Source organism: Dendrobates tinctorius, unplaced genomic scaffold (genome assembly GCF_039654945.1).
Source record: "Dendrobates tinctorius isolate UK_male_01 unplaced genomic scaffold, ASM3965494v1 ptg000211l, whole genome shotgun sequence".
Lineage (NCBI taxonomy): Eukaryota > Metazoa > Chordata > Amphibia > Anura > Dendrobatidae > Dendrobates > Dendrobates tinctorius.
Window position 1 is genome coordinate 28,382,438 of NW_027361878.1, and position 12,408 is coordinate 28,394,845.

The window sequence follows — 12,408 nt, forward strand, 5'->3', positions numbered from 1 at the left end:
GTCCAGGCCCAAGTCATAAGAGGCCTAGGTGGGAATCAGAGCAAAGAGAATTTGAACTAGGCTCACATGAAGGATCAGACATGCAGGGCTCAGAGCAGGAGGAGGGCGAGCTCTTGCTAGAAAACCAGGAACATGGCAGGAAGTACCTATTCTCAGTCGAGGATACCGAAGAACTGGTACAGGCTGTGAGTAATACCATGCAAATAGAAGAGGTCCCTCAGCCGTAGTCCAGACAGGACTTAATGTTTGGGGGCCTTACATCCCAGAAGCAGACGGTGTTCCCAATAAGTGACCATATTCGGACAAAGATATTACAGGAGTGGAAGGAGGCGGAATGTAGACTAGTGATGTCCTGAGACTAGATGACATCAAAACGTGGGAAGAAATTCCTAGGATTGACGTACCAGTGACTAAGGTCGCAAAAAAAAGGTGTTTATTCCATTTGAGGACTCGTCAAGCCTGAGACCCCATAGACCAGAAGGCGGACATTCTTCTGAGACGGGCTTCAGCGGCCCTGATAAGAACAAACAGCGGCCACCTCTTTATTCAGGTCCATGTTCCTGTGGATGGGACAATTGGAGGTACATTTAGCCAACAAGACCCCTAGGGCAGAGATAATAGCCTCTCTACCCCTTATGAAATCCACCAGGGTCCAGAGTATTCGGGCAGGCTCTAGACATCTTAGAGTTCACGTCCAATAGCAAAAAAGGGTTGCCCGAAGACAGACCCAAAAGATTTCAGCCCTTTTGGAGAAGGGCGCCCCCTCGCAAACAACCCGACTCTAGAAATCAGGGAAGATCCAGCAGAGGAACCTATGGAAGTTCCTATAACCAGAGCAGGAGGGGCAAGAGCTCCCTTTATGGATCTAGAAGGCAATGACGCCATCTGTATCGGGGTCAGGCTCAGTCTCTGCAGAAAACTGGAGACAGGTCACCAAAAACAAATGGGTCCTAAGGACCATAGCAGAGGGCTACGGAATAGAGCTTACCTCTTCCCCACCCCAGAGATACATCACACCTACTACCATAGCAGCAGACTCTATGATGCTTGCGGACCTTCAGGAGCTAATCAGCTCGGAAGTCATAGCTCTGGTCTCCCCATCAGAGATAGGCAAGGGCCACTACTCCTCCCTATTTTCAATCATGAAGCCTTCAGGGGAAGCAAGCACAATCAAACTTAAAACCGTTAAATATATGGGTCAGAGACAAGAGGTTCAGGATGGAGTCTATAAGGTCGACGGTCCATCTCATAGACACGGATTCGGTGATGTGCACTCTCGACCTGAAGAGTGCTTATTACCAGGTCCCGATCCATCCGGCCTCACAGGAACTTCTGAGATTCGCAGCATGGACCCTGAGCGGGACATCTTGAAGGCCCGGGGCTTATCGGATCAAGTCATATCCACTATCCAGGCCAGCAGGAAACCGGTAACCTTGGCTATCTACTATAAGGTCTGGAAGAGGTTGTCTGTCTGGAAGGTGGCAGGTCCGACGTCGTAGCAGGGGTCCCTGATGTCCCTCGGGTCATGGATTTTCTCCAGGCAGGGTTTAATATGGGTCTTAGATGTAGCACCCTTAAGGTCCAGATTTCGGCACTGATTACCTACATGGACTACACCCTTGCTTCTCACCCATGGCTAGTTAGGTTTGTAAGAGCTATCCAGAGACCGCCCTACTATCAGGCATTTAACCCCTCCCTGGGACCTAAACCTGGTCCTCAGAGATCTTTGTAAAGAACCCTATGCTCTGGAGGGAGACATGCCTATTTCAGCCAGCACTTGGAAGACTGCATTCCTGGTGGCCATTACCACAGCTAAGAGAGTGGGGGAGATTCAGGCCCTGTCCACTAGAGACCCATATCTACAGATTCGGGAGGACCACATAGTATTAAAGCGTTTATACCCAAGGTAGCATCCGGCCAGAATCGGAATCATGAAATCATGTTACCCCCTTTTTGCGAGAAACCCTCAAACGAAAAAGAGCAGGCTTTGCACTCTCTGGACATTAGCTGGGCGGTAATTGACTACCTACCTGTAGGCCACTCATAGCTGGGGAAAGAACCCTAAGTTGTTTTTTCTGTTTGGGGGTAAAAACAGGGACAAAAGAGCTTCCAAAGCATCCATTGCAAGGTGGATTACCATTGTAATTTCTAAAGCCTATACATCAGAAGGGGTAGACTGCCCAGTTGGGATATAGGCCCATTCTAACAGGGCCGTTTCAGCGGCTTGGACGAAACAAGCAGGAGCATCTCTAGAGCAGATCTGCAGGGCCGCGACTTGGGCCAGGGTAAACACGTTCTGCAGGCACTACAAACTAGACATGTTATCCGGCCAGCAGATGGCTTTTGGCAGAAAAGTTGTCCAGGCAGTAATCCCACCCTGAGGAGGTTTCTTTGGTATTCTCCATGGTGCTGTCAGGGGGACATCGTGGAAAATGGTATTAGACCTACCGGTAATTGGGTTTCCTGGAGTCCATCCTGACAGCACGGTTAGTTCCCCCCTATGTATACTATATCATATGCTGTAATATGACTTGGTTAATAAAAATTGTCACTTGCATCTATCCATGTTGTGGTACTTGTCAAAACACTGAGGAAAAGGGGGTGAAGTGGGACCTTTTAACCTCTCGTGTGCTTTCCTGTCCCTGCAAGAAGGAGAATGACGTCTATGGTGCTGTCAGGATGGACTCCTGGAAACCGAATTACCGGTAGGTCTAATACACATTTTTCGTGACATATACTTTATGATAATGGTAAACTTAGGATGATATGTTTTGCTTTATTTTGTAAAAAAAAAAAATCAGAAAATTTACAAATTTAAAAAAATTGAAATTTTCAAATTTTGAATGATTATCCCTTCAATCCAGATACCACACAAAAGCATTAATAAGTAACATTTCCCTCGGCTTTACATTACCATTTGTAAAAAGTTGTTTTATTTTGTTAATGTTTTAGAAGGTTTAAAAATGTAGCAGCAAGTTTTCATTTTTTCAAGGAAATTTCCAAAATTTATTTTTATAGTGAACTATTCAGTTTCGGAGTGACTTTTATGGTCTTACATATTGGAACCCCCCAAAGGGATACCATTTTAAAAAGCGCACCCCGCAACGTATTGAAAATAACTTTCAGGAATTAATGCAATGTGGCATAACAGGAATGAAGAAGTTTATTGTTAACTCCAAATGTCACTGTTAAGGAAATGATGTCAGGAGGAGGTGGGTGGGTGGAGTGTGTGGGTGTGGAGGGGTTGGATGGAGTGTGGGTGCATGTGGAGGGTGGGTGGAGAGGGAGTTTGTGGGTGGATGGTGGATAGGGAGTGTGTGGGTGGAGAGGGAGTGTGGGGGTGGGTGGAGTGGGGGTGGAGAGTGTGTGCATGGGTGGAGGGTGGGTGCATGGAGTGTGTGGCTTGCGGTCTGTGTATCCATGCGACGAACAGCCCATAGTGATTGTACTTAGGCTTCGTCTGATGGGACTACTACTCCCATCCGGTTATGTCTGCTGTCGCATATAACAGACCGCATGAGCCGGTGATGGGAGAGTAGTCCCATCTACTGGCGCCTGTGTTCAATTGTAAAAAAAAAATATAAACATTTACATAATTACATACATATTCACATACAAAATGCATACTCACCAAACATCTAATCCCAATGCCCATGTCTCCTGCAAGCAATCAAAAATAATAAACCAACATATACTCCCTGTCTGCCGTAGTCCATTTAATACTGAGTTTCCTATGGCGAGCTCACGTGTAGAACAGTCACATCGGGAGATGTGACTGCTCTACCTGGCCTCTGACGATACACTGACAGGAGGTAATCGCTCCTGCAGTGTATCACTGCGCTGCCATGAGAGTTCACTGGAGTTCATCAGCTCTGGTGCTGTCACTTGCGGCACTGCTGTGTGAGAAAGATCTCAAGCAGCGGTGCGTAAGTGAGAGCATCAGAGATTATGAACTCTTGTTCTACACGTGAAATTGCCCTGGGACACTCGGTAATGGACTAGGGCGGACAGGGAGTATATGTTGGCTTAATTTATTTTTGTTGCAGGAGACGAGGGCGTCAGGATTAGACGTTCAGCAAGTATGGTAAATTTAGATTCAATGAAGGAGTCTGTAATTTCAAATAAAGGACTTTGTTCTGGCTGTGTCTTTATTTACCATGTAACTATGGGGTTAGTAATGGATATGTGTCTGAAAGACGCCTCTCCATTACTATCCTGTGGGCTTGATGTTACTTGACAATAAAAAGGTGACATCAACTCCATAAATTTGAACCCTACTTGCCACCACTACCGGGCAAGTGGGAAGAGAGAGGCCAAGTGCCAGAATTGGCGCGTCTACAAGATGTGCCATTTCTAGGATGGCTGATAGCTGATGTTTTTAGACCTTGCGCGCTTAGTTACCCGCTGTTTACCCTGGATACCAGCTCCCAGCATCTGCTTACAGCGCAGGGAGCTCGCTGATCGTTGGTCTCCCGCTGCCACACGCAATGCGTGCTGGCCAGCGGGAGACCAACGATCAAAAATTGTGCAGGAATGTCCTGGGCCAATCAGCGATACCCGTTGGGGGGGGGGGGGAGTGGTCGCTGATGCATGCCACACACAGCGAGATCGTTGGCGAGATCGCTGTTGCGTCACAAAATCGGTGACGCATCAGCGATCTCGCTTAGTGTGAAGTACCCCTAAGGACGTTACTAGATTGTGCTCGCCGTGCATCAGACCACACGTGATCACATTACTAGATCGTACCTGCCGTGTCTCAGACCACACATAAGGACGTTACTACACCGTGTGCAGAATTATTAGGCAAGTTGTATTTGAGAGGATTCTTATTATTGAATAGCAACTATGCTCTCAATCAACTCAAAAAGACTCAAAGATATCAAAGCTTAATATTTTTGGAAGTTGGAGTGGGTTTTTTTAGATTTGGCTATCTTAGGAGGATATCTGTTGGTGCAGATAACTATTACAGTGCAGAATTATTAGGCAACGTAATAAAAACCAAATATATACCCATCTCACTTGTTTATTTTCACCAGGTAAACCAATAGAGCAACACAAAATTTAGAAAAACATTTCTTACATTCAAAAACAAAAAAAATCAGTGACCAATATAGCCACCTTTCTTTACGATGACACTCAAAAGCCTTCCATCCATAGATTCTGTCAGTTGCTTGATCTGTTTACGATCAACATTGCGTGCCGCAGCCACCACAGCCTCCCAGACACTGTTCCGAGAGGTGTACTGTTTTCCCTCCCTGTAGATCTCACATTTTATGAGGGACCACAGGTTCTCTATGGGGTTCAGATCAGGTGAACAAGGGGGCCATGTCATTATTTTTTCTTCTTTTAGACCTTTACTGGCCAGCCACGCTGTGGAGTATTTGGATGCATATGATGGAGCATTGTCCTGCATGAAAATCATGTTTTTCTTGAACGATACCGACTCCTTCCTGTGCCACTGCTTGAAGAAGGTGTCTTCCAGAAACTGCCAGTAGGTCTGGGAGTTGAGCTTCTCTCCATCCTCAACCCGAAAAGGTCTCACAAGTTCATCTTTGATTATACCAGCACCCCACCTCCACCTTGCTGGCGTCTGAGTCGGAGTGAAGCTCTCTGCCCTTTACTGATTCAGCCTCAGGCCCATCCATCTGGCCAATCAAGAGTCACTCTCATTTCATCAGTCCATAAAACCTTAGAAAAATCAGTCGTAAGATATTTCTTGGCCCAGTCTTGATGTTTTATCTTATGTTTCTTGTTGAAAGGTGGTCGTTTTTCAGCCTTCCTTAGCTTGGCCATGTCCCTGAGTATGGCACACCTTGAGCTTTTTTGATACTCCTCCAGTAACATTGCAGCTCTGAAATATGGCAAAACTGGTGGCCAATGGCATCTTGGCAGCTTCACACTTGATTTTCCTCAATTCATGGGCAGTTATTTTGCACCTTTTTTAATAAACACACTTCTTGTGACCCTGTTGGATATTTGCCATGAAACGCTTGATTGTTCGGTGATCATGCTTCAAAAGTTTGGCAATTTCAAGACTGCTGTATCCCTCTGCAAGACATCTCACAATTTGACTTTTCAGAGTCCGTCAAATCTTTCTTCAGACCCATTTTGCCAAAGGAAAGGAAGTTGCCTAATAATTAAGCACACCTTATATAGGGTGTTGATGTCAGTAGACCACACTCCTCCTCATTACAGAGATGCAAATCACCTGATTCATATAATTGGCAGTTGGCTTTCAAGCCTATACAGCTTGGAGTAGGACAACATGTATAAAAAGGATGATGTGATCAAAATACTCATTTGCCTAATGATTCTGCTCGCCATGCATCAGACTACATGTGATCACATTTCTAGAATGTACCTGCCGTGTCTCAGACCACAGGTGAGGACATTCCTACATTATGCCTGCCATGACTCAAAGTGCCGCAGAAAGTTGGTCATTGTATTGTAAGTCACTACCTGTGGGGTATACTTACTGTATATACAGGGGATGTGGTGAGTATATCTAATATATAATTGCCAATCGGCTCTGTCACAGCTTCCGGCGATTGTGTCGCTATCCCACCGCGGCCAGAAGCTGTGACAAAAACGGCACCGCCATATTGGAACACCCAAGTTATGGGTATTCCGATATGGCGGCTGGGATTCAAATTGCAGAGTGGGATTTAAATCCCCCGTTGGCTGAGCCAATGAGCGTTGCCGTGCAGGATTTGAATCCACGCCAAACCACGTGGCTCCGCTCATTGTCTGAGCCGCCTGCCGGCTGAGGCTTGGCGGGGGATTCAAATCCTGCGTGGCACTGCTCAATGGCTCAGCCGGCGGGGTGTGGGATAACATACCTGACTGAGAGGAGTGTTGCTGCTGCACTTCTCACCGGAGACTGGGGCAGGAGTGCGGTGTTGGAATAGCGCATGCGCATAGTGCTATCCGACGCCATTTTACTGAAAACACATTTGCAGTGTGCCTTCAGCAATATGGCGCTGGACAGCGCGGTAATGGGCATGCATGTACTTCGGCGCCACACTCCTCCCCCGGCCTCCAGCAGAACGTGACAGCGCTAAAGCACAGAGAAGAAAGGTAAGTATAAATGTTTTTTTGTATGTGTGCAGTTTAATAAGGGTTAGAGGACCATACATACCAGGATGGGGGGGGGGAGGGGACCATGCCTATCAGGATTGGGGGTTGAGGGGACCATGCATACCAGGATAGAGGGGTGAGAGGGCCATGCATGCATTCAAATCCTGCGAGGCACCGCTCATTGGCTCAGCCAGCGGATTCAATTCCCCCGCCAAAGCCGTGTGGCACTGCTCATTGACTGATCCGCCGACCAGATGTTCATTTCACCGCACTCCCGATACAATGCTATCGGGCCTATTTCTAGTACTTCATAAAGCTCTGTGTGACCCTGTACTGTACAGTGATGTGAAAAAGATTTTGCCCCCCCTACTGATTTTTTACTCTTTTGCATGTTTGTCATACTTAAATGTTTCAGAGCAACAAGCAAATTAAAATATTTGACAAGGTTAGCACAAGTAAACACAAAATTCAATTTGTAAATGAAGGTCTTTATTATTAATGGGGAAAAATAGTGATTGCCCCCTACTTTGTTTTAATTGTGGTTTGTCACATCTTTGAAAAGCGGAGTTCAGTTTCCCTAGCCACACCCAGGCCTGATTACTGCCACACCTGTTCTCCATCAAAAAATCACTTAAATAGGACCTGACAAATTGAATTAGACAAAAAGTCTTAGTTACTCACCGGTTAACGGTATTTTTCGGAGTCCATGACAGCACCACCTGAGAGAGAGGGATCCGCCCTTCCTAGGAACAGGAAAACCTACAGATACAAAAAGGGCGGCACCTCTCCCACGCATAAGTTGGATTACAGAGCATAAAAGAGGACCTCCAAGGTTAATGCATGATTATATGTACAACAATATTAATACTTAAATTTTTATCACCCGTGGATATGTACAAAGGGAAGACGTGCACACCCAAATTGACTAAGGGAAGGGAATCTATGGGTGCTGTCATGGACTCCGAAAAATACCGTTAACCGGTGAGTAACTAAGACTTTATTCGGTCGTCCATGACAGCACCACCTGAGAGAATTACAGAGAGTAATCACTACTTTAGGGGGGGAACTACAGCCTGCAGAACCCTGATACCGAAGGAGAGGTCTGCAGAAGCACCCAAGTCTAGCCTATAATGACTATAAAAAGTGCTCGGAGAGGACCAAGTGGCCGCCTTACAAATCTGGTCGATGGAGACTTCCGATCTCTCGGCCCACGAGGTCGCCACGGCTCTGGTGGAATGCGCCTTCAATTTCTCCGGAGCTACTCTACCTTTTGAGGTATAAGCTAACGAGATTGCTTCTCTAATCCATCTGGCTAGTGTACTTTTGGACACCCTAAGACCTTTCCTAGGGCCTTGGTAGGAGACAAAGAGGGCATTGTCCTTCTTCCAGGGATCGGTAGCCGCTAGATACTCTAAGAGGCATCTCCTAACATCTAAAGTGTGTAGCTTCTCCTCTTTCTCATTAGTTGGTTTAGGGAGGAAGGATGGGAGGACTATTTCCTGCGACCTATGAAAACTGGAGGCTACTTTTGGTAGATACGCTGGGTCAGGTCTAAGTATTACCCTATCCTCTTTTACCTGAAGAAAAGGTGGGCGCCTAGACAATGCCTGAATGTCGCTTACCCTACGGGCTGACGTTATGGCTATCAGGAAAGCTATCTTGAGGGACAGGCTCCTAATAGAGGCTGACGAGATGGGTTCAAATGGCGCTTCTGTCATAGCTGTGAGGACTAGGTTCAAATCCCATGGCGTGAGTCTATTCTTTACTATTGGTCTGGATCTACTTGCTGCTTTGATAAACCTATTGACCCAGTAATTAGCCGCGATGTTGCAGCTAAAGAGGGCCCCTAAGGCGGATACCTGTACTTTAAGGGTACTGGTGGAGAGACCCAGGTCCAGCCCTTTTTGTAAAAATTCCAAGATCTGGCCTATAGGGACGGAATCATCAGTATTTATATTTGAGCTTTGGAGGAATCTTTTCCAAATTCTGACGTATATCTTAGTTGTCACCACTTTCCTACTTTTTAGTAGAGTGTCAATTAGGTCTGGGGAGAAGCCTTTACTTTTTAGCAGTGACCACTCAAATTCCACGCCGTGAGATGTAGGCCAGCCACCTGAGGGTGGAAGACCGGGCCCTGGGACAGAAGGTCCGGGATGTCCGGGAGAACCCAAGGATCGTCTACCGACATGATCCTGAGGTTCGAGAACCATGCTCTTCTGGGCCAGAACGGGGCGATGACTATGACCCTTGCCCTGTCCTTCCTGATCTTCCTCAACACCAGAGGAAGTAGAGATAGGGGAGGAAAGGCGTAGGCTAGCCTGAAGTCCCATTTTATCAGTAGCGCATCTACTGCCAGAGGAGTCTCCCTGGGATTTAGGGAGCAAAACTGTCTCGTTTTCGAGTTCTCCTTGGTGGCGAATAGATCCACCTCTGGTTGACCCCATCTCTGCACGATCTGAACGAAAATGGAGGTGTTTAAGGCCCACTCTCCTTGTTTTAACAGATTGCGGCTTAGGAAATCTGCCGCGACGTTCTCTTTTCCTCTTATGTGAAGAGCCGTGAGAGATAAAAAATGCCGCTCTGCTAGCTGGAACAACTGTCCTGCCACATTCATCAGAGTTTTGGATCGAGTTCCGCCTTGGTGGTTGATATAGGCCACGGCCACGCGATTGTCCGAGAGAACTCGTACGTGATGGCCCTGTAGATACATAAGGAGCTCTTTAGCTGCGTGTACTACCGCTGTCAATTCTTTCAAATTAGAAGACATTTGTATCTGATCCCGTTCCCATAGGCCCTGGACCAGAATTTCCTCCATATGCGCCCCCCAACCGGAAGGACTTGCATCCGTAGTGACCACGCAGGTAATGTTATACTCCCAAGGGACCCCTCTAACCAAGTTATTTCTTTCTAGCCACCACTCCAGGGACTCTATTGTGTTTCTGGATAAGGTCAGTCGACCTTCTAAGTTACCCCCAAGAATCCTCTGATACCATAAAACTTCGCCCTGTAGAGTTCTCGTATGAACTTGGGCCCACTGGACCGCGGGAATGCAGGACGAGAGGGAACCCAACAGGGACATGGCTTTCCTGAGGGACATGGAGGGGTTGTTGGAAGCGTTCAGGACCCGGCCATGCAGGTGCAGCAGCTTCTCTGGGGGCAGACGGCATTCCTGCTTTTTTTAATCTAGGGTTAGGCCTAAAAATTGTTGAATTTTTAATGGCTGCAAACGGGATTTTTTGATATTAAGTAGCCATCCCAACCGCTCTAGAGCCGCCGTTGTTTTCTGTAATTGTTCTAAACACTGCTCGGCTGAACTGCCTATTATAAGGAGGTCATCTAGATAGGGAACGACTAGAATGTTTAGCTCGCGCAGATGGGCCATCACCTCTGCCATCACTTTGGTGAATACTCGGGGCGCAACTGCCACCCCGAAGGGTAAGGCCGCGTACTGGAAGTGCTGGATTGACCCCTCCAACTGAACCGCCAGTCTAAGGAAAGGTTGGTGTGCTAGACATATGGGTATATGGTAGTAAGCGTCTTTCAGATCTAGGACCACCATGAAGCAGTTTTGAAACAGCATTTTTATTGCGGTGTTAATTGTTTCCATTTTAAATGGACATACGACCAGGAATTTATTGAGGGCTTTGAGGTTAACCAAGAACAGGGGGGAATAGAAGCCTTTCCCCCTCTCTTCCTCTGGAACGCTCGTCAGGACTTTTTTGTCCAGTAGCTCGAGGACCTCGGTCTCCAGGGCAGCTTGTTCTAGCGGGGAAGATTTGAGCGGAGTTACCCTGAACCGATCTTGGGGAACGCAGGAGAACTCTAGGTGCAGTCCTGTAGCTATCACCCCCAGTATCCAGCTGCTATTTGAGATTCTGGCCCAGGCCGGGTAGAAGGCAGATAATCTTCCTCCTACCGGAGCCACTAGTCATTGGGGCGGCTTCTTATTATCCCGTGATGGACCTTCTTGGCGCCCCCCGAACATGAAGCCCGTACCTCTGGTTTTCTTGTTGTCCCATCTGTTCTGATCTCTGGCCTGCCTCCTGCAGGAATACCCTTTCCTAGAAAAGGGACGTCTCCAGGATGTATTCGGCAGACTCGGAAATTTCTTTTTCTCATCCCCGGCTTTCTCTAACAGTTCGTCTAGGAAGGGGGCGAACAAGTATTCACCCTCACAGGGGATAGAACAGAGACGGGACCTGGCTTGGATATCTCCCAGCCAGCATTTTAACCAGAGGGCTCTTCGGGCTGAATTAGACAAACTTGCAGACCTGGCCGCCATTCTTACTGAGTCTGCCGAGGCATCTGCCAGAAAGGCAGCAGCATTCTGGATAATTGGAAGAGACTTACGGATGGAAGCTCGCGAGGTTCCATCCTTTAGCTGGGAGTCCAATTGATCCAGCCAAACCATCATGGATCTGGCTGCGCACGTGGCTGCTATTGCTGGCCTTAGGGCGCCTGCTGACATCTCCCATGTGCCCTTTAAAAAGGAATCTGCCTTTTTATCTATGGGGTCTTTAAGGGAGGCCATATCGTTGAAGGGTATAGATGACTTTTTGGAGGCCTTAGCTACCGCTGCATCCAGCTTGGGGGCCTTATCCCATCGACTTACTATTGGGTCCTCAAAGGGGTATCTTCGCTTGAAAGCAGGCGGCATAGAACCCCTTTTTTCCGTTCTTTTTCCACTCCCTGTCTATCAGGCTCTGGACTCTTTCGTTTAATGGAAAAGTCCTTTGCTTTCTGGGGTCTAGACCCCCGAACATAATGTCCTGAGCAGACAGTTCTGTCTTTTTTTCTTCTACCCCCATGGTTGACCTTATGGTTTTAATTAATTTATCCATTTGGTCCAAGGGAAAACAGAACCGGCTGGAATCCTCTTCGGAAGAAGAAGAGGAGGCCGAGGACTCTAAGGAGATATCTTCCCTCCTAGGGCCGACTGAAGATTCTGAGTCTGAAACACTAGCCCGTCTTCTTTTAGAAGAATCTTCTTTTGATAGGGCTTTTATTTCAGTCCTGATTAATTGCCTCAGGTCTGTAGCGAAGCTTGGAGCTTCTTCCGCTACCTGCATAAATAGGGAAGAGTGTAAGAGTCTGATACTCCACTCACGTTCTACCCCTCATCTCCGTCCCTACCGTCTGTCTCACGCAAGACTGACACAATCTCTTAGGGTGGCCATCTGGTAAGGGGCAACTACAGAGGGCACATTCCTTGTGCTTCTTCCCCTGAGAATCAAAAAACATAAGGGGACACTGCATCAGGGTACATTCTCGCAGATCTCTTACCCTTGCAGATGAGGACAGGTACCGGATCATGGGGGGCTGCAGGAGGAT